Source organism: Ambystoma mexicanum, chromosome 7q (genome assembly GCF_040938575.1).
Source record: "Ambystoma mexicanum isolate Mex_15411 chromosome 7q, UKY_AmexF1_1, whole genome shotgun sequence".
Taxonomy (NCBI): domain Eukaryota; kingdom Metazoa; phylum Chordata; class Amphibia; order Caudata; family Ambystomatidae; genus Ambystoma; species Ambystoma mexicanum.
In genome coordinates this window covers 782079702-782106194 of record NC_090941.1, presented here as the reverse complement: position 1 = coordinate 782106194, position 26493 = coordinate 782079702, and the positions used below count along the sequence as shown (strand labels likewise).

General features: G+C 43.5%; 1 protein-coding gene across 1 annotated transcript in view; it reads right to left on the bottom strand.

Moving 5' to 3' along the window:
- Window positions 1-26493, bottom strand: part of PDGFD (platelet derived growth factor D) — a 1219073-nt gene that overhangs the window by 348499 nt on the left and 844081 nt on the right. The window lies entirely within an intron of this gene.

Genomic DNA, 26493 nt, shown 5'->3' with positions numbered 1-26493 from the left:
TGGAGAGTGGCGTTGCCAGCCAAATAAAGTGTGCACAATAAATAGAAATGAAAAAAAAAAAAGAAAAACGTTTCTCTACCTTGGCAAAGCTGGAACGTAAATGTATGCAATGATCTAACCAAAGGTTGTTACATATAAACAGCAAGTTACTATTTAATAGCAATTGGGCAGAATTTTGATGCAAAAGAGCAGGGTGTGCCAACAGTTCACCTGCAGTAAGTTAGGGACTAGCCAATGTGTGTTTGTGATGTAATGTAGAATGGTAAATAGATTACTGAACGACACAAATAATTAAGAAGTTAGATGTTGCAAGGCATACCTTGGCATAGCAACACATACAAATTCATGAGAAGACATCAAAAGCACAGAAAGGCATCAAAAGAACATGACCTCCTTCCCAAAATGCTATCACTTTATCACTTTACCACTGTCAAACCCTCTCTTTCACAGACTTTTTTCTCTCAGATAGATAATTGTACACCATTGGATGGGGGCTGACTGGGTTCTGCCCTAAGTGGAGTGTTAGGGCTTCTGGCAGGCATAACCTTTTTTTTTCAGAGAAAGGGCTTCCTGGGATTTAAATACCACAATTGCTCTTTTCAAATTGCTCAATAACTTGGGTGTTGTGCCCAGTGAGGCCTGCTGGAACCTTTGTCCACAGGGCAACTGCCATCGGGCACACCACAATGTTGGTCAGGTGATTGGGGCAGGAGCCAGAATCTCTGGCCAGTTCTCCCTAGGGTCACCAACAGCTTTCAAATCCATCCCATATGGGACACACAGCCTCAGAACAAAAATTACCGCTCCACTCAGTTGGTCTTGTGGCAGCTTCATATGCCTGAGTCCAGAGTGAACTCTGTACTTTGTTCTGAACGTAGAGGTGGATGAGATGAGGCAAAGGAAAGATTAAAGGTAGAGTGAAAAACCTCAAAGTGTATGACAAAGTAGAGTGCACCGTCACAAGGCCAACAGGGAGAGGGTGCAGCACATCCAGAAATAGAAAGAGAAGCATGCTGACAGTCAAAGACGTTTTAGGGGATGGGCTGCCTGCCATTATGGTAGAACATATAATCCCACAACACTGCAATCTCAAATGAATGGTATCTCTGGCTCCTTTCTAGGTGATGATCCTACTAGAATGCTCAGTGGAATGGTCTTCTCATTAGAACAATATTGTGGACTGGGACAGTCAGATGGACAGTTCCCATGCAAACAGCCCAAGCTGAAGAAATGTGAAAGTTGCCAGTGGGTATGGTAGGAGGCTCTTCAAAGCATCCCTCTGCGTGGGGTGTATGGCCCCTTATCCTACAGTACCCAGTTCTCACAAGAAACATAAACAAGCATCGACCTGAACAGGAAATAAAACCAGCCAGTAGCCAATACAAGACGATTTGCACAAATCATGACAGCCAGAAGAGGCTTGAAAGCAGTCAGTGATTTAAATAAATAATGAATGTACTAAAACAAGAGTCACTGGGACCATATGGGGAAGAGCAAAATAGAATCAATCCTTTGTTTTAAATAATGTGGAAGCATGACCTATGTAGGACCGTGCCGAGAATAGCTGACTAGTAGTTAGCACTCTGCTCAGTATGTAAGTAGAAAGTAAGTATGCGTGATATTCTTTAAAACAAAACATCATCTTTTTTGAATGGTGTTTTTTTTGCCTGGTGGACAATTGTCAAGGTTGCAAACGTTGCACGGCATTAGCATATTGCTGCAAACACACCAGTAGCATATAGAGCATTATGCTTCATGTCCTGAGTAAGAGAATGCCATCTACGAGGATGAATTACATTGATTTGTCATGTTTTATTTTCTGAGGCATAGTGAATGTGCTTTCTCTGCAGCACAGTGTGTTGTGCTACACAGGCACACTTCTCATTCATGTTTGGTTGCTAAAAAGTAATGTCAGGGGTTACAGCCCAGCTGACTTCAGGCTCTGTCAGTACATAACATAACCACTGTCATCAATGTAGTGGGCACATGTATACCTGTGCTGTGCATAATCCAAAGATGATCCAACAGCTGAAAGGTGACTTTGGTCACTTTTCAGATACATGCACATTGAAATGCGCAAATGAAGACGTGAATATGGTTTCATGTTAACTCCCCCTAAGAGCCCACAGGCAATGGGGCTACAGGTTAATACCAAACATGTGTCTATTGGTATCTCTAGCTATGCCACTGATAAAAGAGAGAACTGTGGAAATGTTTGTTATTAATGAATAAAGCTTGCTATTTCAAATACTAGCTAGTTAGGCATCTGTATTATAGATTGCCTGAAAGAGAGTCGTTGTTGCGGTGTAAATATATTCATGAACAAGTGTTCTCAACTTCACTGTATACTATATCACTTAGCAGCACGGAGGATTGTGTAATCACTTGACCATGAAGTGCTAAATCTGTTCAATCTCATAGCATACACTATTCTCACGGTGGTGTGTTCTTATATACATTAAGCACAAGTTCAAAGTGACTCGGTCTGTACATGCACATTAAATGGTTACTAAATACCTTTTTTTTTGCAAAAAAAAATATTCAATGGAATCTGTAGACTTCCCACAAAGACTCACATTTGGCCATATTGTGTTTCAATGAATTGTATATGTTTCAAACAGAATTTCCAATGTTTCTAGTCTGTAACAACACATTCAATATTAATGTCTTCCTTGGGATCACATCAGTCAATGATTTATATGTACTTCACACAAAAGTTCATATTCACCCATATTATGATTCAATACATTTTATAGATTTAAAAAAAAAATCCAATTGTCCAAAACGTGTTTAACTTAATGAGTATCATAAATGTACATCCACTAAATTGAGCTTCTTCAGGGAAATTAACATTTTCTAATAGAAATTGTTTTAAATACATCACAGTTTTCTACTTCTCTAACATTTATCCATAAAAAAGAGATATGTTTTAAAAGAGAAAAAAGGAGAAAAACAGTATAAGAAAAAAAAACTTACATCGAAAAATAATGATTGACATGGATGTTGGTTACTCCTAGTACTGGCTATGTGTTTGTATTGCTCTCCCAACAGCCGTGGATGCTCACACCTTTCATCCATGGGAATCATGTTGGAATCCGCCCTGGCTGTGCTAGCGTGGACTACTGCAATATTGATTAGGTCTGCTGGCTGTGTATGCGGACTTTACCTTGCTGTCCTTTCTGGACATGCAGGAATGCATCATATGTGCATACATGACACCTAACAAATGATGGTACTCACCAGTATACGATGACAGAGTATGTGGGCATAAGATGTATTTTCCTTACAAGTGCTTATACAATTCCAATAAACACGCCAAAACTATTGGTTTTCTAAAGGATTGTTGATAATGGCACAGGTTTTAAGCACTGGGCTGAATACTCTTTCCCGGATAAGGAATGCGTCTTAATTTCATACTTAAAATGAAAAGTGCCTTTTCTACAGCTTTATTAGCAGTCTAAAATGCAGGAGGTATTTTATTATGAAACACTCCAGCAATATGTTGCGATTTCCTCTCATCTCGAACCATTCTTTTTTATTCTACTGTTAAATGAGGCATGACACAGATGGCTGTGTAAAAAATTCATGGCTCACTAAAAGAAAGCTGAACAGTCTGCGCAGGCCTTTGTTAGCACTTTACAGCCTCAGCAATAAATGCCGAACATACGAGTGATTTGAGAATAAATTCCCAAGTATGAGGTACAAGGTAAACCGCATTCTCCTGGGAATACAACCAATTCTATATCGGGTGCCTCATCTGATCTGCAATCTTCATAGTCCCCTACTCATGTAGCTCAGTACATCCTCTTCGTCAAAGTTAATAGCAAGTATAGCATAGTAAAAAGTGCCTTTAAGTTCAATATTTGCTTAATATAACCTATCACACTAAACCTGATCATGTAAATGTGCTAGAATGATAACTAAAAGGATAATGTTTTTCCAGTTTTTCTAACTGATTAAAATGTTTAATGACTTGTAAACATGACATTGCAGCATTGAAATTGAATAACACTATTGGCCTATGACTAGGTGCTCATTTTCAATTCAATGCTAAATTACCCAAAACAGGCAGCGACAAGGACTTGGTCTGTTGTTTATGACTTAGGTTATTTTATTTTCTTGGCGGTTCCTGGACGGAGACGTGGCACACTGGATACAAAATGGTCTTCCTGCTGCTCCTGCTCCACACAGGAATATTGCCACTTTCTTCGCCTGCACCTGATCTGGGTGTGGATGGAAAGGCTTGCATCCCTCTGGATTCCACCTACTCTTCATAGCAGTAAAAGCAAGTGAAATCCAAAGTAATGTAATGCTGGCCACCATACACCCACTGGCTGCTTGTAGTGAAATAGTATGTGTACAAAAGTGGACAGGGTATGTGTCAGGTGGCTTGTTGAACTGTCCCGAGATTATTGGGTGTATGATACTCTATGCAGTTTAAGGTAATTTTGGCCAGTCTTGGGTGCATGGGCGGAGGCCACGCACCCAATAGTCTGCCCACAGATTGAAGTACTGTCATAGTATGCGTAGAAAAGTGCACAGGGCCTCAGGCGGCTGGTTTATGTGTGTGGGTTGTTGCCAGTGTAAAGATTGGTGTGTGTAGGGCTGTATTATGCTCTGGTGATTGCGATGAGCTAGTAGCGTCTTGGGTGCATGGCCACAGGCCATGCACCCAAGTGTCTGTCCACTGGCTGCAAGTAGTGTAATAGTATGTGTACAGAAGTGGACAGTGTGGCAGATGGCTTATTGGACTGCCCGAGGGTTGTGGCTACTGGGCAGATTCTTGGGTGTATAGTTGTATTATGCTGTGGTAATTGTGGCAGCTAGAGTTTTGGGTGCACCCAAGAGTGTGCGTACTGGCTGCAAGCAGTGTAATAGTATGTGTACAGAAGTGGACAAGGTGTGAGGCAGGTGGCTTGTTGGACTGCCCTGTGATTCATGGGTGTATCGTAGTCTGTGAAGTGGGTGGGAGTAATTTAATATATGTGAAGTGAAGTGGACAGGGGTTAAGGTGGATGCGTTTTGTGTCTGGGTTATGGCCTCTGGGCAGATTCTTGGATACGTTTCTATATTATGCTGCATTGGTTGTGGGCAGTCAATAGAGTCTTGGGTGCAAGAGTTTGTCCATTGGCTGGAAATACTGCAATAGTATGTCAACTTAAGTGGATAGGGTCTCAGGCGGCTGTGTTATGTGTGTGGGTTGTGGACAGTGGGCAGATGTGTGCATGCATGACTGTATTATGCTGCGGTGGTTGTGGGCAAGCCCTAGACTCTTGGGTGCATGGCAGAAGGCCGTAGGACATAGGCCATGCACCCAAGAGTCTAGGGCCTGGTCACAACCACTGCAGCGTAATACAGACATGCACTCAACATTGTGACACTGGCATACGGATTGCACAAATATGTGTGTAAACTGCAATTTGCAGATTTCAAAGAGGTATGACACCAATAATGGTACACTCACTGTATGTATTGTTGAGCTGTGCACTTTTTTTGCACGCAGTGCATTATACTGTTCAAGCAGCATTAGCAGGTTTGAATATTGTGGCATGTGGAAATGCAGGAGAAATCGTTGTTTCATTCTCTGTGATAAAAGAAAACATAAAATTTTAGGGTAGGTACTTTGTAATGTCGTATTGCATTGCAGATATTTGTGTACTTTGTGGACCCTCATAATTAGTACTTCACAAGTACTATGCTTTAAACAAGTGTACTGTGTAATGTGCTCAGTTCCTGTGTTTGTTCGCATAATCATTGGGTCTGTGGGAAAAAAAAATCCATGCAGGATTAAAAACAAACCTAAGTTAATTTGTTGTTATGTGGCCCACACTGTTTCAGTGCACACTACTTACAGCAATGTTTAAGGTGCATATCTGTGTGATGTTGCTGTTATAAGCACTGTTGCAGTAGGAGGAATTGAAATGGTGTATGATTTTCCTTTTGGAAGTGATGGTACTATGGTTGCAGTTAGATGCCAACCAGTTGGTGTATTCTAACTGTTTATCTGTTTCTTCTTTTTAGCAGTATTTGTTTATGTGTTTGCTTTCTGTTGATGTTTTCTAAGTACTGTGGTATTGCACACTAATATTGGAGGATTGTGGGGGCAGTTAGATACTTGGCATATTCTAACTGTTGGTAGTTTGAAAGTTGTTGAGGGTATGTCTGTAGCACTGTGATTGTTGAAGGTTGATTTTGGCAGCTTGACAGCTGGAAGTAATATTGTCGTACTGCGGGTGCAGTAAAATACCAGTTGATGTATGCTGTTTGTTTATACTTACTAAGTGTTGAATGGTTTTCATTTTTGCTGGTGGATTTCAAATTGTGTAGTAATGGGAAGTAATATTGTAGTATTATTGTTGCAGTAAGATATCAGTTGTTGTATTCTTACTGTTTACACTTTCTCAGTTTTACAGGGTATGTCTTCAAGCACGTTCAATCTTGTTGGTGGATTTACATTTTTCGCTGTTTTGAAGTGTTTTTGCAGCACTATGCGTATAGTTGCATGTAGTTGTGTATTTATTGCAGTGGTATTGACATTGTTAAACAGCTGTTGCCTTATTCTAACAGTTCGTCGTTTCACAAGTCATTGAGGTCAGTTTGTAGACCCTCATACTCAGTACTTTTCTTTTTAAGTACTATGGGTGAAAAAATATTAGTGTGTCTTTTCCACAGTGGTTGTTTCTGTGACTATAATCATTGGGTCATTGGGGAAAAAGCTGGATAGCAGCACAACTGAAGTCCTCATGGGCCAGTTGGTGTATGCTAAATTGTCCAGTTCCACAGGGCAGAAGGTTATTGTTCATTTGCAGTTACATATCTTTTGGTGGGTATTGTGCAGTAGGTTATGCTCCTTTTGCAGATCATTGAGTACAATTTGGTTTCAAGACTATTAAGTAGGCAGTAGCAAGATTTGGTGGTAATCTCTGCTTCAGAGTAATGGAAGTATCATTGCATTAAAACCCCCATTTCTTCGGCACTTCTATTTATAACTGTGAAAGGTGGCTCTGAAAAGAGAGTTTTTTTGTGTTTTCTTGTTTTATATATTCTTTGGTATTTTTTGAACAAGACACACAAGGAAGGGAAGGGAAGGGAGGGCAGGGAAGGGGCACCAACCACAGGGATATGGAAGGGCATATGGAGACAGGTAGATGTTGGGTGGGGCTCATCAAGGTAGGGTGCACTTTCCACTGTACTCCCGGACCGAAGCCTCAAAAGCACTGCGGAATTGCTCACCCCTGCAGTGTACTGCACCACAATACACACAAAACACTGACCTTTGAAAGGTAAAGGTCTACTGAAGTGTGTATGGCCTGCGAGGTTGAGTCAGGGTTCCGCTGTCCCAAAGGAGTGTCCCTTCTGGAGACAGGAGCAGATTTCGAGGATGCTGTAGTTGAACTCAACCTACTACCCTGTTCAAAGGGGATGACCCTCCGAATTGCTGCTCTGTGGTTGGATCTCAGGTGTTGCTGCATCGAGGTGGTGCCATAACTGTAGAGCCCAGGTTTGCAGCGACTGAGCACCATGTGGCACTCATTGCAGCGAACCTTGGCTGCTTGAGCCTTGGCTATCTCCCAACGGTGGAAAAAAGCCTCCACATCCAAGACTCTCGTCGGCAGCTGGTAGCGGGCACTTCCACTACCTCATCCTCATGATCTTCTTGTTCCCCCTCTGCATCCTCAGGCCTATTCCCCTCCCCAGGCCCTTGGAAAGGAGGTGGTGGTGGAGGTGGAGGGGGTGATGCTGAGGCAGAGGCAGCAGATGTAACAGCAGTGAATGCCCTTATTCTGGACGCAACTCAGCAGCTCAGCAATGTGGAGCACTACTGCAGCAATCCAGCTATGTGGAGCAGTAAGGCAGCAATCCAGCAATCTGGCAGTGTGCTCTGTTCAGGAGATCCAGAAACAGAATGAGGAGCAGTACTGGGGTGTGGCCTTGTCAAGGGGTGCTGGGGAGTGCTTTGCGGACAGTCACACACTTCATGGACATTTCAAATCCCATGCTGGGCTCAAAAAGTTCCAGAAAGTGTCTAGATTTGCAGGGGCATGGTCTAGGACCTCTGCAAGGGTGAAGTCCCACAGTAAAATACATTGGATTGGCCCAAAAAGCACTTTTCAGCTGTTGGAGGGCCCGCCCCTGTTCGGGAATAAGGGCCGACACTCAGCGTGGGTTCTGTCACATGGTGACATCGTGAATGTTCGCAAATGGGACGGCTGTCTGCAAGACACCTATTGCACGGGATGCAATGTGTGCCTGGACAGGGCCCGGAATCCCTGAAATAATTAAAAGTGCGACACACGTGCAGCGGACAGTTCCAAACAGGCGTGGTGTTCGAAAGACCTAGGGGGTGTGATGCACATGTGCCCAGGTGTCCGCCGGACATGGGTGGGCTCCCCAAACTAATTAAAATTATGCCATAACTTTGCAGATACGCCAGACCAGCAAATTGTCTGTAGGACACAGGGAATGTGATGCGCGGGCGCCCATGCTTCCGCAGGACAAGGGTGCTCTCCCCAAAATAATCACAGGTACCTCACAACTTTGCGGACATTTCCGTTGTCTTACAGACACCTCCATTTTGATTGCGGACATTCCAGACAGTCACATGGCCACGGACTCCTAACAAGGCTTTAAAAAAAACACACACACACACACACACAGCAACTGTATACACATAGAACTTAATTTACACACACAAATAGGAAAGGGAAAGGGTAGCGGTAATGAAAACATATACACGGGAATTGGGTTTTTCCACAGATTGGTCATGAGGGGAGGAAGGAATTGAGGTCTTATCATAACGTCTTTGCCTACAGGGAATTTGTGGGGATGGTTGGCTGGTACAGGGACAAGGGGTACAGGTGCAGGTGGAGCAGTGGTACTTTATATTTCCCATTATATGTCTTTGTACAAATTCTTTTAAGTCACCAAAACTGTTAATCAATTTGTCAACTTTTGCCCCCGGGCTCACTAGTTCATTGGCCACATTGTTAGTTTGGGCAACTGTGTGCTCATGCACTTGTGTAGTAGCTGGTGTGTCTGGGCCATTCCCTTAATTTCCCATATGTACTGTTAAACAAAAAACATGTTTCAGTTACATGTGAAGCAATGTGAATTCATTATCTTTTTTTTCAAACATATTTTTTTCAAACTGCACTATGTTCCATTGGAGTTACCGTCTTCACTCATTTCATCATGAGGAAAGTTCTCCTCAAGACACTCCAGTGTGCTTGCCATTTTGTGTAAAAAAAAACAAAAACTTTTAACTAGTCATGTACTCAGGGCAAACTGCACAGTTGTAGGAATAAATATCCTCCTGACAGTGGCTTCTCAGTTTGTATGTAAAGCAGCACTGAGGTAATACTGTTGCAAGCACAGGTTATTTTTCTCCTTGCTGCATTCCATTATGTTGCATACTCTATGCAATTGCACTGCTGCTTTTATAAGTACAGAGTGTGTAGACCTACTTCATTTTTCCTTATAATTCACTTATATGTTGCTCTTTAAACATGTTCAGTGTCTTTGCTGCACGGTATCATAATGTAAAACAACCCCTGAGGTTTTGGCCAGTGTGGATGCTACCCGAGGTCCGCGAATAGTCACACGGTGCGCGGACCCTTTAGTTACCAGCCTGGAGTTAGGGGGTTCAGTATATTGTATGGTACATACATACAAATTAAGGGTATCCTGGAGAAAACCTATGAAATTCAGTGAAAAAACATTGTTAAAGGGACGTGTAAGAACATATATAGCGTTTTACCAAATGATGGCATTTTTTTTATTGCAAAATGTAGTGGCATTTTTGTTGCCAGCAGTAGTATAGAATTTTTTTTAGCCAGTATAATATAGCCTCATTGGTAGTATGCAAAGTACAGAATGTACAAAACAGCCAAGCCCAACATGAAACTGCAGATAATAAAATGCGTGCATAGAAAAGCTTAGTGGTGCCAGGGCAAATAATACAGTGCACCATATTTTTTGGTTGCCTCATACATGGAGACTACATTAAATTATATAACTGACTAACATAATTAACACTGTTAAAATACTAATTCTAACCTCTATAACATGATAATACAGTCTCATATGCAAAATGAGGTGAAAATCCATGGTTTAGTGGCACTGTAATTCATTTTTAAATGCACACTGGTGTTTTTTTTTGTATTATCTTGTGGAGAGCAGAGGGAATGATGCAGCAGGAAACAGAATGAAACATTTATTCAGGGAGGCCTGAAGCCCTCATTGTTCTAAACATGAGGGTTGATACAAAACACATTCTTGTTAACCTGATTGGGGGAAATTATAGGCAGACAAGAAACGTCAAAAGGGGAAGGATAGGAGATTTCTTGGGACAAGAAATGCAGAGAAAAAGTTAGTTCACGGTGGGCTGTGAAGACTGACAGAGTTCCAAAAAGATATCTCGCTGGTGCTCCCCAGACAAGATTACAGCAGCATTTTGCGCTAACACTGGGCCTGCATTTGAGAAAATACCAAGGTCGTGATAGGAACTTCAAAGAAATAATAATCTTGGTAAGAGATGTGCCAAGTGAGGGTTGTATGAGTGACTGAAGTTTATTACAGGACAGGAAGTCACTGTAATTTTTTGCCATGTTCAGTATGTGGGAACATTAACCCATGTTTCAAAAGATCTGCTTGTTCTGTTTTCTTTTCTTTTTGTATTCCAGATGACGATGCAATGTACCCATGGTAAGAATTAATGACGTGTGAATAATATTTGTGTATAATATAATGAGTGTATATAAAAACAAATGGGATTTTGGTATCATTTTTGCATCTGTGAATTCATATATATATATATATATATATATATATATATATATATATATATATATATATATATATATATATATATATATGAAGTATTCAGGGGAGGTTCATATCTGTTCAGTAGTACATTTGCCAATTTACTAATGCAGAGAAAACTAGTAATAAACAGTTATAAGGCAGAGGTTGTGTGCAGTATGGTGAATGTTTCTTTCCTTGCATGCTGATGGGAAAGGATCGGATACATAGATTACTGGATTTAAATAAGCCAGTGATACTTTATGACACATAGATTACAATGATACCAGCCACAAACTATAGGTGGTTCTCTAAATAAAATTATTGGGTTCTTATCAAGTGCATAGGTCTGGAGCTCTCTACAGACAACTAGGAGGTATTCTAATAGAAAGGAAAGTTTTGTTTTATGATGGGGTTATAGTATAAGGAAGAAAACCATGCTCATCACTATACCACAATAATGAATACAGCAAAACAAAATACCACTAAAATTACCACCAATATAAGGTAACAAGGTATGTCACTAAAAGAATGTGATGCCAAACCGAATCTAAATGCAAGACTAAATTACCACCAAATGACTGTCAATATTTGTACAGTAAGGAAATACCGCCAAATCCCAAATTTACCCCAATAAGACTAAATATCTTACAAATTGTTCATACATTTGCAGTCTCAAATACAATTGATAGCAAATTGGTCTTTGCTTGACAGTGTTTTTATTTTGATAAAGGTAATTTGGGTGCTGCTTGGTGGTGACTAGTAACACTCAGACTGCCGAGTGTGTCACAATTTATGAAGAACAGAATTTTCAAGTCACCTTCTAGCGCACCTGAAGTTAACGCTAACTATAGGTAAAATGATGTTCCAAAAATCATGTTTGTAGTATCGTGAGGCTTTTTTATTCCAAAAATGATCCTCCAAAATTGTTTTTAAATAGTAGTGCCCTCTACACGTGTTTCACCAAATCTATTGGCTCATCAGGAGGGATTTATAACAGAAAATTCAATTCAAATTAATTGATTAGATATAAACATGCCTAATGATTAAATATTTGCATTCATCTAGAGAGCTTGGTCCATGTTTAGATTCCAAATTAGTTTGAAATTGGAGTGGTCTTGGTAACATGTGTGTTTGGGGTTTCCCCTGTGCTGTTTTACCCCAATAGGAGTTTCTTTAAAGTCTTTTGATTGAGACTTGAGAGCTTCTGAAAATCGTCGACATTTTTGGAATAAAAAGGCCTCATGATACAACAAACATGATTTTTGGAACATCATTTAACCTATAGTTAGCGTTAACTTCAGGTGCGCTAGAAGGTGACTTGAAAATTCTGTTCTTCATAAATATCTTACAAATATTATGGTTAAGTTTTGCTAATAAAAACCTATCAAATTCAATAAAAATACTTTGTTAAAGGGATGTTATAGTTACTTTGCACTAATAAAAACCTATCCATATTATGGTTACAAGTAAAATCGAGAAAATAAAACAGAAATTTGCCAGTTATGGTAAGCTAAGCAACCATAACTCGTGCCACCACTGTGCACTGCTAAGACTAACACCCAGGACACCACAAATGTTTTCTAAGTTTATATACTGTTAGTTTATGTATGTATGTTTTGTATACATTTGCAAATCAATGTTATGTTAAGAAAACTCTTTCTAATTTTAAATGAATGAAATATATTTTTGTAAAGGTTTTATAAGCCATATACAATAAATGAAAAAAAAATAGGAGAAAAGGAGAACTCTGTTGGGAGAGATGCATTATTTGTCTCCTCAGAAGGAGATATTTATAGGATACCAGAGTATCTAATGGCGTGTTGTCAGAGTGAGGTTTCCCTTCACAAAACTATCAATATTGTTGGTTGTAAAAAGTGTCATAATCAACATAGGATACATAACCTGTATACTCTTGCTTCTCGTAGAGGCCGGTTTTTGCTGGCATATATAAGTGTGCTTTCAGACATCCGCTCACTTGTTGAGGGTTATTGTTACATGCAGAGATTGGATGGAAGCTTGAGAGTGAAGTAGGGTTATTTGGACCAGATTGTATGTATTCGTACGATCAGGTGCAGCTCCCACTCCATTTTAACTTCCATTTGGTGGCCGTGACACACTGATTAGTGTGCAGTGCCTTTCTTCTAGATCTAACTGTTACTTATCAGCATCTGTTGCTAAGATATTGTGATCCGTAGTTCTAAAGAATTACAATCCTGGCATCACCTGCAATAAACACACATCGGCGGCACATTAGCACAGTCGCGCTCGTAGAGGGTGGTTTTCACACGTTCTCATCTAGATCAAGATGGAGCACGGAAGCTCTCATTAAGCAGCAACGTTCTGGTGGAATTTTCTTCAATCACCGAACCTGCTCCCTATTCAGCCTGCAAATTTCCCACAATCTAGGCCTTATCAAGTTACTACATCGATTTACAAACATGAATGTAGAGCCAGCCACCATGAATCCAGCCTCCTCTTTCTCATGTCTGTTGATCTACACTAGGCTACTTATAAAACACACCACAGGTATAGCAGATTATTTGCTCGCTAAACACATTGACTTATGTGCAATCACAAAGACTTGGCTCCATGCTGCCGCAAGCCCTGCTCTGGCGCTTGCCATACGTAATGATTACGAAATTCTCAGGATGCTGCAGGACTGGGCCTGTTTTAAAATACACAGAGTGGGACTGGAAGTGCAGAATGAATGTGACATCATCCTTGTCTATCGCCCACCCATTCTCATGGCAGATTTCCCTGTGCAACTGGCTGATATTTTGGCCCCACGCTTAAAGCCCTCTTCTAAGGTGGTATTGGGCGATCCTAATTTAGGACTCACTAATGGATCAGATCCCCTGGCAGCCATCACAGAAGTAACCCTCTCCAGCGTGGGCTTTCAAAAACATGTCTTTGATGCAACCCATGTCAAGGGTAGAACACTGGATTGGGTGACCAGTCATAATGTTACTGCCAATAATATAAACATAATCCCCTGTCCATGGTCATATGACCATGTATCAGACCATATGCTGATACATTTCGTCTTGGTCTGTGCCACTCAGTATAAGAAATCAAAAACAGAAAGAATGGCTATTATCTTCAGGAACATTCGCCGGCTTACCCCTCTAGCATTAGAAGCCTTCATCAAAGCCACTCTTAATGATTTACCAAACCTACTTACCACTGATGCGATAGCTGAGACCTACCACACCATGATTGAGAATGCTGTAAACACTGTGGCACCAGAACAAAAACGATATGTGATCAAAAGGTAGTCTAAAAGTTGGTACTCTACCAAAATTCAAAATCTAAAAGCAGTCAAACGTAAAGCATTTGACTGCTGGAAAACCCTCAATTCAAAAACAAATAGACTGAGGTACACAATGGCAGCTAAAGAGCACAGAGATGCTGTCTCCAATGCCAAAGAATCCACCTATGATCAGAGACTAAAGAGCGCTCAGTCTGACACCAAAGAACTTTTTAAGGTCCTATGGGAATCAGAGGACCCATGCCCATCAAAAATCAGCTATTACCAAAGATAGAAACTGGTGTACCTCTATTCAGGACGTCATGAATGATAAAATCAAGGAGATATATGAGGACACTCAGGTAAAGCCTGAAATTCATGGTAGAACTGTACATCAGGAGATCCGTTCTGATGTTAATAAAAGCATCCACTTGAATGAATTTTCTCCAGTCATGGAATGTGAGCTACTGACCCGATTGGACTGACTTAAACCTACATTTTGTAAAGGCAAGGTATGCCCATCAAAGGTTGTCGAAGCATGTGATAGGCCGGTGACCCCGATGGTCACAATATTGATAAACTCCTCATTCAAGGAATGTCTGGTACCAGCTAGCATTAAGCAGACATGAATATCCCTACTAATAAAAAAAGCTTTCTTGTATGCAGATGTGCCATCCAACTATAGGCCTATCTCTAATGTGCCATTTGTGCGTAAAATGCTGGACTGAGCTTCCTATTTTCAAGTACAAAACTTCTTGGATACTCACCAGATCCTGGGGCAGAGGCAGTCGAGTTTCCGTAGGGCCAATAGCACAGAATCAGCACTATTGGACCTTAAGGCAAATATGCTGGACATCCTGGAGAAAGGCAGCACAGCTCTCTTGATGCTTGTTGATCACTCTAAGCTGATCTCCAGACCCGCTTAATCCGCATACTTTTCACATTCAGCCACAAGCTTGGTGGAGTCCTTTCTGAAAAACTGGATGGCTAGGGTCTTTGCTGACTGCCACAAGACGGACACTTATGTGGTGTCATGCAGAGGTCCCCTGATTCTCCCTTGAAATGGAATCAATCATTTACCAAGAGTAAAACTTTCCTTCACAAAGTTACAACCATTTATTGTAATGAAAACTATTGTAAACAACAGGAGAAGGATAGATGTGGACATCAAATATTACTATCTTAAATTCTGATGAAGCTAACTCTCCTTTTATTTTTTAACCAATCATTGAGCCTGTTTAAAACTCTTGAAGGAGGTACAATTAATGATAACAGTGAAGTGAGTAAATATGAAGACAATGTTCAGAATAAAAGAAGTAATCTGAAAATTGGGACTTCATGTCCCACAATGCCCAAGGTACTGGGAGGAGGAAGAAGGGTTCAGAGGCACTAGACTGCAATGTGCAGTCTAATGGTTCTAATGGCCTACTTCTGAGCAAGACCATTGAATATATAAGCCCCCATCAGGTGCAGGCCATTGGAAGTAGGAGGTGGAGTGGTTGCAGAGACTCCACATTGCAGTAGAAGCAGAGGAAGAAGAGGAGAGGAGCTGCCAGAGCTGCTGTTTGCAGAGTGGATGAAGGTCCCCAGAGGGTCTCTACCCTTAATGGCCTTCTATACAGAGGTTATGTAGTGGGAAGAAGGACTGCAAGAAGCTTTCTCCCTGGAGAGAGAGGCTCTTCTTATTGTGAGTTGTGCTCCAGTGGCAGGACAGCACAGGAGTGCTTGCCCGACCGGCACGGACTGCAGGAAGCAAAACAAAGCAGTTTGTTGCTGTGCAGGAGGCGGGGGAGGAAGCAGAAGACACTGTGGTAGTGGAGCGAGCAGATATGTATGCAGCAACCTGTGAGTTCACCAATGTTGGGTAACCCCGGTATGCTCCAGAATCATCTGCTGGCCACTAATGTTTATATTGAATACCGAACTGACATAAATAGGTTGAACTGGCATCATAAGAACTTTGTGAATGGACATGAAAGGAAAGGGTATAATTATTACTATAAAGGCCAACACTACTGCCAAAGCAAAGAGAGGGCAATACTAGAACACGTTAACAATAACCATCATTGCCAAAGCCAAGAAGGGGCCATATTGAAGCTAGCTAATTAGAACCCTTATTGCCAGAATGAAGTGTCAAGGGTTTTGACCCATGTTGAATTATTAGACGGGGTAGATGTGGGGATGAGCTGTTGCTGCCCATCATTCTATCCCAGAACAAAACTAAATCAATAGACTGGGTGGATGTGGGGATGAGCTGTCGCCGCCCATCCTTCCATCCCAGAACCAGGAAAACTGCGCGGTTGTGCGCACACCAAAATGGTTGTCTAACCTGCCACCCACCAGTGACAGCATGATGGACCGGAAGCGCCAGGGGTGAAAGGTGGTGTCAAAGGAAAAATAACAAGCCTGTTAGCTTAAAAGCGCTTTAAAATCACCTTTGTTTCCCTGAAAGCAAGCTCAAAATGCCTATTTTAAACATCACAAGATATTCAAAAATCTCAATGAACAACAGCAGACATTTGGCAGAATGTATTCTTGTGTGCATACAAAATCTGGGAAGATTAAGAGCCCAAAACAATGTTTATAACAAAACTGGCTGAGCTGTGGATGTCAGCAGCTTAAGTGAAATTGGACTAAAACCACTAAAATCAAAATGTTTAAATTAAATGAGTGACCTACTTTTGAGTGTCACATAGTTTGCAACTGTTAAATGTCATGGTTTTGAACTTAGAATCAGCATTCTAGCTGCATGTGTAAAAATTGTAAGTTTGATTTAAACTGGGAACAAACAGGACATTTAGCTGAAGCTTGGCTTAAAGAAATTGAATTCTGCCTGACAACTACCCCCGACAGGAGTTGAACTGGCTCAACAACTCTTCCCAGGCCTGGCTGCATCCTGCTGCCCCACCAAAAGGAGATCACACCTCTCTCATTGAATTAAGGGAGGGGTACCTGCAGACTGCAGGAAGTTCAACAAAACCCTTTCCTGGGCTCAGGCAAATGTTATATTGGGGGGGTCGTAAAATGGCTTCCTCTTGGGAGAAACTGGGAGGGGCAGTGCCTGTGAGAGCCAGCTGAGCTTGGGGGAAGTGGATAAACCAGTTATTCCACCATGTGATGTGGGAAGCCACACCCCTTTTTGACCAGGGCATCATTTTAAATAGATAGATAACTCATAGTGCGGACTGGTCAAAAGTATATAAATAATATCATTATTCTTGGGATTTTTCCCTGCACATTTTAAAAGGCGTTAGGACTCTGTACCATGTTCTGAGGCAGAACCCCGCTATTTACTGATATTGCAGACACTGGCCCTCATTACGACCCTGGCGGAGTGGGATACCGCCAGCGGTAATCGCGGCGGACCCGTCCGCCGTACTACGAGTTCCCTTAGCGCCATGGAGGTTTTCTCCGCCTGGTTTTACCGGGCGGAGAAAACCATGGCGCTAAGGGACCTCGTTGTTAATTACGCCGCCGTACTTTACGGCGGCGTAATTAACTCCTTCCCCACTCCCATTATACCCTATGGGGCAAGAATGGGAATGGGGAAGGGTAAAATGGGGATTGGGGATTTACCGCTCCGCCAAGGTCGGCATGGGGTGGTAAATCCGCCAACCCCCATGGCGCTATCGGCGGCTTTCCGCCATGCTCCGCGGTGCATTTTGCACCGCGAATTCCGCCAGGGTCGTAATGAGGGCCACTGTGTTTAAGCTAGACAAATGAAAATTTACTGGAATGTGTGTAGAAGGGGGGTGTACAGTTGTGTCAAATCTGGAAAGGTTTAGAGGTCGTTATCTGGATGAAAAGGGGAGAATTCTGTCATCAGTGGACACCACATCGTACAAAGATAGGGATCGGATGGTTTGGTGCTACAGAAAATATGTTAACTGGACCTATAATATGAGAAAAATGGTACATAGATAAATATGTATTTGGATCAGAAATAGGTTTGTGTGCAATTTGACAAGGGGAGGTTCCCCTGACCATAAAACCTACAGCATCACTCTGACACTCAATGTCTTTCCCCCAATCAAGGGAGAGAGGAGGAACTGGCCAATGATAAGTGAGAGGGGCAGGCTTAGCTAGGCCCAGGCACACACCCATTTGCAAAACACATAAAAGGAACATTTAAACCCAGGTAGAGACATTCACTTTCCACTTTCTTGCGGGATGCTTTGCCGGGAGACTCCAGACTTCAAATCCATCAACCTCCAGAGACCAGAGATCCAGAGAGACCAGAGATCCAGAGAGACCAGAGATCAAGAGAGACCAGAACTGTGCAGTGCTGAGAGCAGAATCAGAGACCAGACCGCTGTGAAGAACCGCTAGCAGAAGTCCAGCTAATCCTGACCCGATCGGTGACGAAGCCATTCCTGTCCAAAAGATAGTGTGAGTACTCTAGGACTGTGCCAGACTAATCTCTTAGTTTAAAATAATCTAATTAAAACTATTTTAACCTATTTAGAACTACCTCATAGGAATCGTGTGTGTCATTCTGTCCTTTTTAAAGCTGAAAACTGTCACCTGTCAATCTGAACTTTTAAATTTCAAATCCGAAAATCTGCCTTCACAAAATCGTCCGTATCTCCGGAACCTTTTGTGCTAGGAGCGGAATTTAACTTTTATCTTAAAGCTAAGATTGTAGGCTTTCCAACGAACTTAGAAACGACTTGCTATTCCTTATAGGGCCTCCGTAATTACGCTCGACGCACGCGATTAAATTTGCCGCGATTTGACATTTTGCACAATTTCAGCCATGTGTAAAAATCAGCAGCTCCTTGCTTTCCTTTGCTAAAATTCGTTTTAACCTGCTAGTTACTCATAGAGCATTGCTAAAGTGAGCCTGAACTAATATAAACTAGATATCACTCACCCTGAACCTCTACAGGGAATTAAAATCAATTTTAGCATCATTCACTTCATTGCCACCACATTCAAAGCATTTTGGGCCTGTGTTTTAAAATCATACCTGTTTTTCTCTAAGCTTGCTAGGGGGGACTGAATTTCGTGTTGTATTTGATTGCATTCCTGAGAACTGTGTGCTCTTCTTTCCATCTCCTTATATTGCATAAAGGGGGGGAGTGAATTGTCAAGGAAAAGTGATTACATTGTCTTTTGTTGAAGCCATATCAAGTTATTTTCTGTACTGCATTTCATTCATCATTGCGTTTCCTTGAACCATTTAAAGCATTCTTTCCCACTTATTCTTCTGTTCGTATTCATAAGTAACCAAGAACTGTGCTACTGTAGGATTACCTCTTGCTGATTACTGCTCATATTCACAAGTGTACTATCCATTATCAATTTATTTATAGAAGTGTGATATATATATATTGTTTAATTTTTCAAATAAACCTTTTAAATTTGCAAAACAAGCCTACTTCTTGGCTCAGTGGGGTCAAGGGGGATTCTAAGAGAGGGCTGTTATACAAGGGTTCATCATCCAGATTATAACTTGCCATAAAAATACATAAATAAGGGCTTCCCTTGGGCATCCCAGACAAGGCACTGACTTAGTGGGATTGCTTGATTGGAATCACTTACAAAGTGGGGGCTCGTAGCCGGGATATTCTGGATTAGAATGACCACTTGTTACCACTTGTGCAGCTTAATACAGTGTGTCAACTGACCGGATACACATATCCGGTTAGATCACCATGCTGTTTTACACTGTGAAAGCATTCCTCAAAAGAACGCTCTAAGGAAATGGTCTGTTTTGCAAAATAAAATAAAAACTTCTGTAAGTCAGGAAGGAACTCAAATTCCAGAATGACGACCTTGGTAGATATGAAGATAGCTAGGGAGCACCTCTTACATAAACTGTTTGTGAGAGGTGAATGGTCTGAACAGGACCAAAATGTATGGTTGCAGGCGATCACACAACAGGTCACTACAACTGGGTCAGATACATGGAGAGATCAGGGTCCCTTACATGTGGCCCTGAGTGAACTATATATGGCCCCTAAGGCCAAGGATGAGCACAACAAGATTGCCAGGGTAGCGGCATATTTATATTTACATATGGGAGCCATGCAGGACAAATGTGCTGATGCCAAGAACTGGCAAATAGGCAACAGATGGCATTAGAAAAGGCCCAATCTGACCTGGTCTCTTCTGAGCAGAGGCTGCACGGAAGCCAGGAGTCAGAAAACGAGAGTAGACAATACATCATTAAAATGAAGGAGGATATGGATATCCTGCAACAGGAAAGGTCTGACCAGGATACCAGAATTCTGGCTTTGCAGAAGGAGCACCAAGACAGTTTGGACTCCTTACTGCAGAGCCAGAAAAAGCTGGAGCAACAGATAGATTTCAACAGGGCATGCACGAAGCAGGTAGCCACCCTGCAAATCCAATTGGATAGAGAAAAAGAGGAGAGCAATAAACTGATTCTGAAAGACCTGGACACCCAGACAGAATTTCAGGAAGAGCGCCAGAAAGCTGGTGCCTTTCAAAGGCAGAGGGATGACCTGGCAGCACAGATGCAGGCTCTTAGTCAGGAAAGGGACACCTTAGGCCAGGAAATCTGCCAATTAAAAGAAAAAAATGAAGAAAATCACCTGGCCCTCCAGGGGCTGGGTGACCTACAAAAAGAGCATCACGACTTGCTAGAGCACACCAGGAGGGTGGAGGAGGCTCTGGCAAGAAAGGAACAGGCCAGTAGGGATGGGACTCAGGAGGTAACCGTCCTGCAGCAGAGACTGGCCCAATACTCCAGGACCAATCAGGAGGCACCGAGAGAAAATGAGGCTCTCTGTCAGCACAATGATAGGCTCCAGCAACAGGTAGCCATGCAGGAGAGACTGATAGAGTCTAGTAAGGCCTTAACTGAGGAACTGAAGGCGCAGGCTCTTGCATTGCAACAGGGAGCAGGGGCTGACAGAGATGAAGTTCGCTGGGAAAGGGAAACGCCTGAGCATAACCTCAGGAGCCCTAGTACCGGAGGCCTTCATCTCTAACAGTCCCTGGACTCTGCCACCCCCATGCCCCCTGGCGCACATGAGCACAGGGCCACAGGGATGGCAGATTATTATCCACCCAAAAGTATGGGGCTCATAGGTCAGTACCACCCAGGAATGGAGGGGCGGGCATCCGGGTATGGGCACCCAAGCACAGTGCAATTTAGTGGGGAACCCCAGGAGAGTAGGCCCATTAAGGTCATCCTGAAAACCTCTGCCCAGTTAGGTCAGTGGGCGGGGGTACCCATCAAATCCTGGTAGCAAGGAGGGATCTGAAGACTCCTTTGAGCGTCACAGGACACAGGAGACCAGGTCCCTACATTCTGCCAGCTATTCCCAGGCTCGCAGAATCCGGGAAAACCTGGAAGATCAGACGGGCACCTCTGGGAGCAGTGCTTCTGAGTCAGAGGATGAATGGACCAGGGTTACCCGAACCAAAAAGGCCAATAAGGCAAAAAGGGCCTTGCTTAAGGACCCATTGAAACAAATAAAGGCAATAAGGCGTGTCATCACGCCTTATCATAAGAACGCCAAGTATTCTGTTTGGGAACACTTGGAGCTCTATAAGCAAATGATGGAGAATTTCCATTTGAAGGACAGCAGTAGCTGCATCCAGTACGTCAAATGGACATTCTCCCCAGAATACTCCAGTTTCTTTGCAGGGCTGGAGGACCAAAACCATTCAAGATGGTCCGCATATAGGGCAGCCATCTTGAAACATTTTTCTGTTCATAGAAATCCTCAAGAGGCTCGCAAGGCAGCCTACAATTTGCAATGTGGGGAGGATCAGGCCCCACAAGAATTCGTGCAAGAATTGAAGCGTTCCTTTGCGCAGACCACCAGAAGGGTGCGCACGGACAGCAGAGAATTTGTCAATTCTTTTTTCCATGATTTGCCCAAATACATCATGACCCAGCTAGTGAGAGATTTTCACGAGAAGAGGTCACTAGACTGGGTCATTGAACAGGCTACCCGGATCTATGAGGTGCAGAAGCCCATAGAAAATAAAAGTAATGCGCAGAAAAACCCCCGAACCAACAGCAGTTGGCGGAGTTAAAGGTTGCCCCCGTTTTGGATTTGGAGATGGGGGGGCCTAAAAATCTGCCTGCACCAAATAAATCGCAGCCCAGAAGGCCCTCGGGCCAGTCACAGACAGTCGAGGAGGTAGTCCCACAAATGGGGTCCCCCGCTCCCCTGATTATGTAAGTCCCCGCTCCAAGGGAAACCGACCCATCCTGGGTTATGTGTGGAATCCTCCAGCCCACGGGGGGGGATCCAGCCAAGCACCTGACCCAGGGAACTCCCCTCCTAACTTCCCCCAGGAGGGCAGAAATTCACCAAATCCTGGGCAGAACTTTTTTCCCAGGTATCCACCCAATTTCCAGCCCCAAAATCATCCATCCTTCTTTCCCCAATTCCCTGAGCCCAGACAACCTAATCCGGGAGAGGGGAGGCCAAGGGTGGAGGGGTACCCAAATCTTCCCAATCCGGGGTATTACCAGAGAAGGGATAGCTACCCTTCCCGGGATCAGCCTAGGGGAGAAAACAGAACCCTGTATCAACCTGAACGGGTTTCCCAACTTCAGCGCCAGGTCCAAAATATGGCACGGGATCTGGGTCACATACTGAGGGCTCAAAAAAACCCTCAGATGAGCATGCCACCGCAGAATGCCCCAAACTCTGGACCTGGTGCTCCAGAACAATGACGGGGGCAGCACCCCGATAACCCACCGGTTCCGAGGGAGGAGGCACAAGGGGAAGGGGTTGTAAAGCCTTGGAGGAAGCTTCCTTCCCAACTTGTAAACAGCCCCTAGAAACCCAGGAACCGGAAACAAAATCTCCTACCCCTGAAAGTCTGCCACCCAAGGAGCAGAGGGAAGGTAGGAGAAACAAAGGACCCAAACAGACCCACTTTGTGGAGGAGGTACAGGTCTTCCAATTTGAAGGAGAGGGATCCTCAGAGAATCCTGGGAAAAGGATCTACCCCTTAAGAGATGGAGGAACTCCGCCCAAGGAAAAATGGGTCCCAAGAGATTCCAATCCAGACTGGGTAGATGTGGGGATTGAGCTGTCGCCGCCCATCATCCTATCCCAGAACCAACAAAACCAAAAACCCCTGATTCAAACCCATCCTGGTGACTGCATCCCAAAAGGCAGGGGCGGCCCAGAACCGGAACCAGGGAAACCTAAAACTGAATCAACAGACTGGGTAGATGTGGGGATTGAGCTGTCGCCGCCCATCATTCTATCCCAGAACCAACAATACCAAAATCCCATGGGTCAAACCCATCCTGATGACTGCCTCCAAAAATGGGGGGGCGGCCCAGAACCCGAAACCATTTCCAGTTGCCAACTTTTTCTTTCAGATTCCCCAGGCTCTCCCCAGAATTCTGCCCAAATCTCTTCGCTAGCAATGTCCAAAACCGGAAAATTAGCCCACCAGTTGTCCAAAAATGTGCATTATCTGTGCCCCCTTGAGTAGAAGGAGGGAAGATACTATGCCCCGGTACAAGTACAGGGGCAGGGTACAATTTTGGCACTGGTGGACACTGGATCCCAAGCTACCCTTCTGTCCAAAAGGGCCTTTGATGAACTAAATGCAGGAAGGGGGGAGAATTACCGTATTCCTCTTACCTCTCTTCCTGGACAACTGCAGAACTTTGACCGGAAGGAAATTCCTGTCGAGGGGACTGCAGATTTGGACATCAAAATTGGGTGACACAAGGTGAAACTTCCGGTCATAGTAGTGACTCCAGAGGGCACCCCTTGTTTACTAGGGAACGACCTCCTGAGAAGGTTGTCACCCCTAATAGATTGTGTAAACAAGGTCCTCTGGACCCAGACTAGCTGACCAATAAAATTAAAACAGAGAGTCAACCATGTTAGTTTAAATGGCACCTGCCACATGGTTTAACAAAAATCTGACCAAGTAGAATTTCACTTCCAGAACAACCAAATTCCAGACGTGACAGTAATAGCTCTAGGACAACAGACTGGTGATGGGGGGTCCTCTCTATTTCTGAAAATCAACCTTCCTTCCAGTTTAAGGTAGTATTCCACACTGGAAGGAAACACTCTGAAATTCTTTACCAATCCACATTCAGACACTCACACTCCTATAGTCCAGAAAGATGTGAAATCAGCTCAGAGCCTGGCTGATATTCAGCAAATTGGAGAGCAGTTGTTCATCCCTGTTCAGTTAAATGATGGGAAGGACTCTGTTCTCGCTCGAGTGTGTGTGAACAACGGTAAGAGCTTCATCAGCGAAGCCATGTTCCGCCAACTCCCAAATGATCCAGCCATTCCCACATTCAAACTGATAGACAAATGGGAAATGGATCTGGAAACACCCAATTAAAAACATCTCCTGTGAAGCAGGTGTATGCTCAAAATCTCCATTGGCAACAAGAGCATAGCCCATAATTGTTGGGTCGTGCAATACGTCACTGCCGCCTTTTACTTAGGCAGTGACATTCTCAATCGCTTCGCCATTAGTTTGGACCTAATAAACTTCAAAGCTTGGTCCCGATTAACGGATAATCCCATGGGCTTTAATGATCAAGAAAAAGCATTTAGGTCAGCTCAATTGCTACCTTATGCAGTTGAAATTCAGCTTAAAGAAGAAGTCACCATCCCAGAAAGGACCCGACAATTCCCCCTGGAAGTGAAAGTTAAAAGAGGACAAAAATTGAAAAACCCTGATGCTTATATTTATCGAAATGCTTCTCTCCAACAGCAAGGGTTAGGGGTAAACCCAACACCATTAGTCAACATAGAACATGACACCATTCCAATAGAGGTGGATAACAGCGACTTAAAGAGGATTACTCTAGCCACAGGCACCATTATTGGAATGGCGGTTGATGACCGACATTTCTCCATTGATTTAGGAAATTAACTGTTAGGACCGATCCCCAAGGACTGTTTTGACAGTGACAGTGAGGACAAAACAACACCAGACAGGATTTTCACCCGGCATGGGGGGAACTTCCTGGTGTACACTTCTTGCCCTTATGGTAAGGAAGATGTGACTTGTGACTTCAGAGGGGACGAGGTGATTTTCCAGGTCCATGAGGGCTGCCTTTCCCACCTGAAGCCTCCAGTCCAAATCAGCACTCTGACCAGGGACTTCTCCACCCAGATGGAGGAGGCCGCTGAGATAGCTAAACCAGAAGTCTTTCCAGGCTTCAGGCAGATGGTGGAAGAGAGAGTCAACCTAGCTGATGCCTGTGTGACTCTGGAACAGAAGCAAAAGTTGAAACAAGTTTTCTTGGATTTCCAAGATCTCTTTGCAGTAGACTCATATGACTGTGGTCGCACCGACATCCACACAACAAAAATTCCCATGGACCCTGGCATGACTCCAGTGTTTGTGAAGCAATATCGCTTGCCTCTCACATCCATGGAGTCCCTTACTGAAATAATTAAGAACCTTGAGTCCCGGTGGATAATCCGTCCAGTCCACAGCACTTTCAATAATCCGGTGCTGGGAATATTGAAGCCAAACGGCCAGTGGAGACTTTGCGCCAACCTTAGGGAGCTCAACAAACGGGTCCATACTTCCCGATGGCCTCTGCCCTACATTGACCAAGGGCTGGCCCAGATTCAGGGGTCGCAGGTATTCACTGCAATAGACCTTACCAATGGATACTGGACCGTGCCTGTCAGTAGGGAGGACCAATACAAACTGGCTTTTACCTTTGGGGGCCAGCAGTACACATGGACCCGGACTCCCTTCGGATACCTCAACTCTGGCAATGAATTCAACATTTTCCTACATAAGGCCATGCCCGACCTGGGTGCGAAGGGTAACCTGGCGTATGTAGATGATGTCCTCATCAAAGGTTCATCTGTGGAGGAACGCATAGCGGAGATCCGTTATGTTCTGACACAGTTGAGGGCCGCCGGAGCAAAACTTTCCTTTCAGAAAGCACAGTGGTGTAGAACCCGTGTTCATTTCTTAGGGCATGAGATTACTCCTCAGGGTCTCTGTCCCCAGGAAAAGAAAGTGGAAGCACTTCAGAAACTGAAGGATCCCACAACTCTGCGGGAACTAAGGAGCCTCCTTGGACTGACTAATTACAGCAGAAAGTTCATTGAGGGCTACGCAGAGATCACCAGACCCCTGATTCATCTCTTGAAGGGGGGGTCAAGTGGGAATGGGGTCCAGAACAATCCGAGGCAGTAAGACAACTCAAGAGAAGCCTCTCACAAGTGCCTTGCCTAGCTTACCCTGTCAGAAACAAGGAGTTCTTCCTGGAGACAGGGTTCTCTAATACGTGCTTGACGGCAGTATTATACCAAAAGCATGACAAGGTCAATAAAGTAATCTCCTATGCAAGCAAAACTTTATCCTCTGTGGAGGAAACATTCAATGATTGTGAGAAGGCACTCCTGGCAACGGTGTGGGCATTGAAGAATTACCGCCTGTTTATCCGGGGGGAACACATCATAGTGGAGACTCCACACCAGCCTCTGCAATAC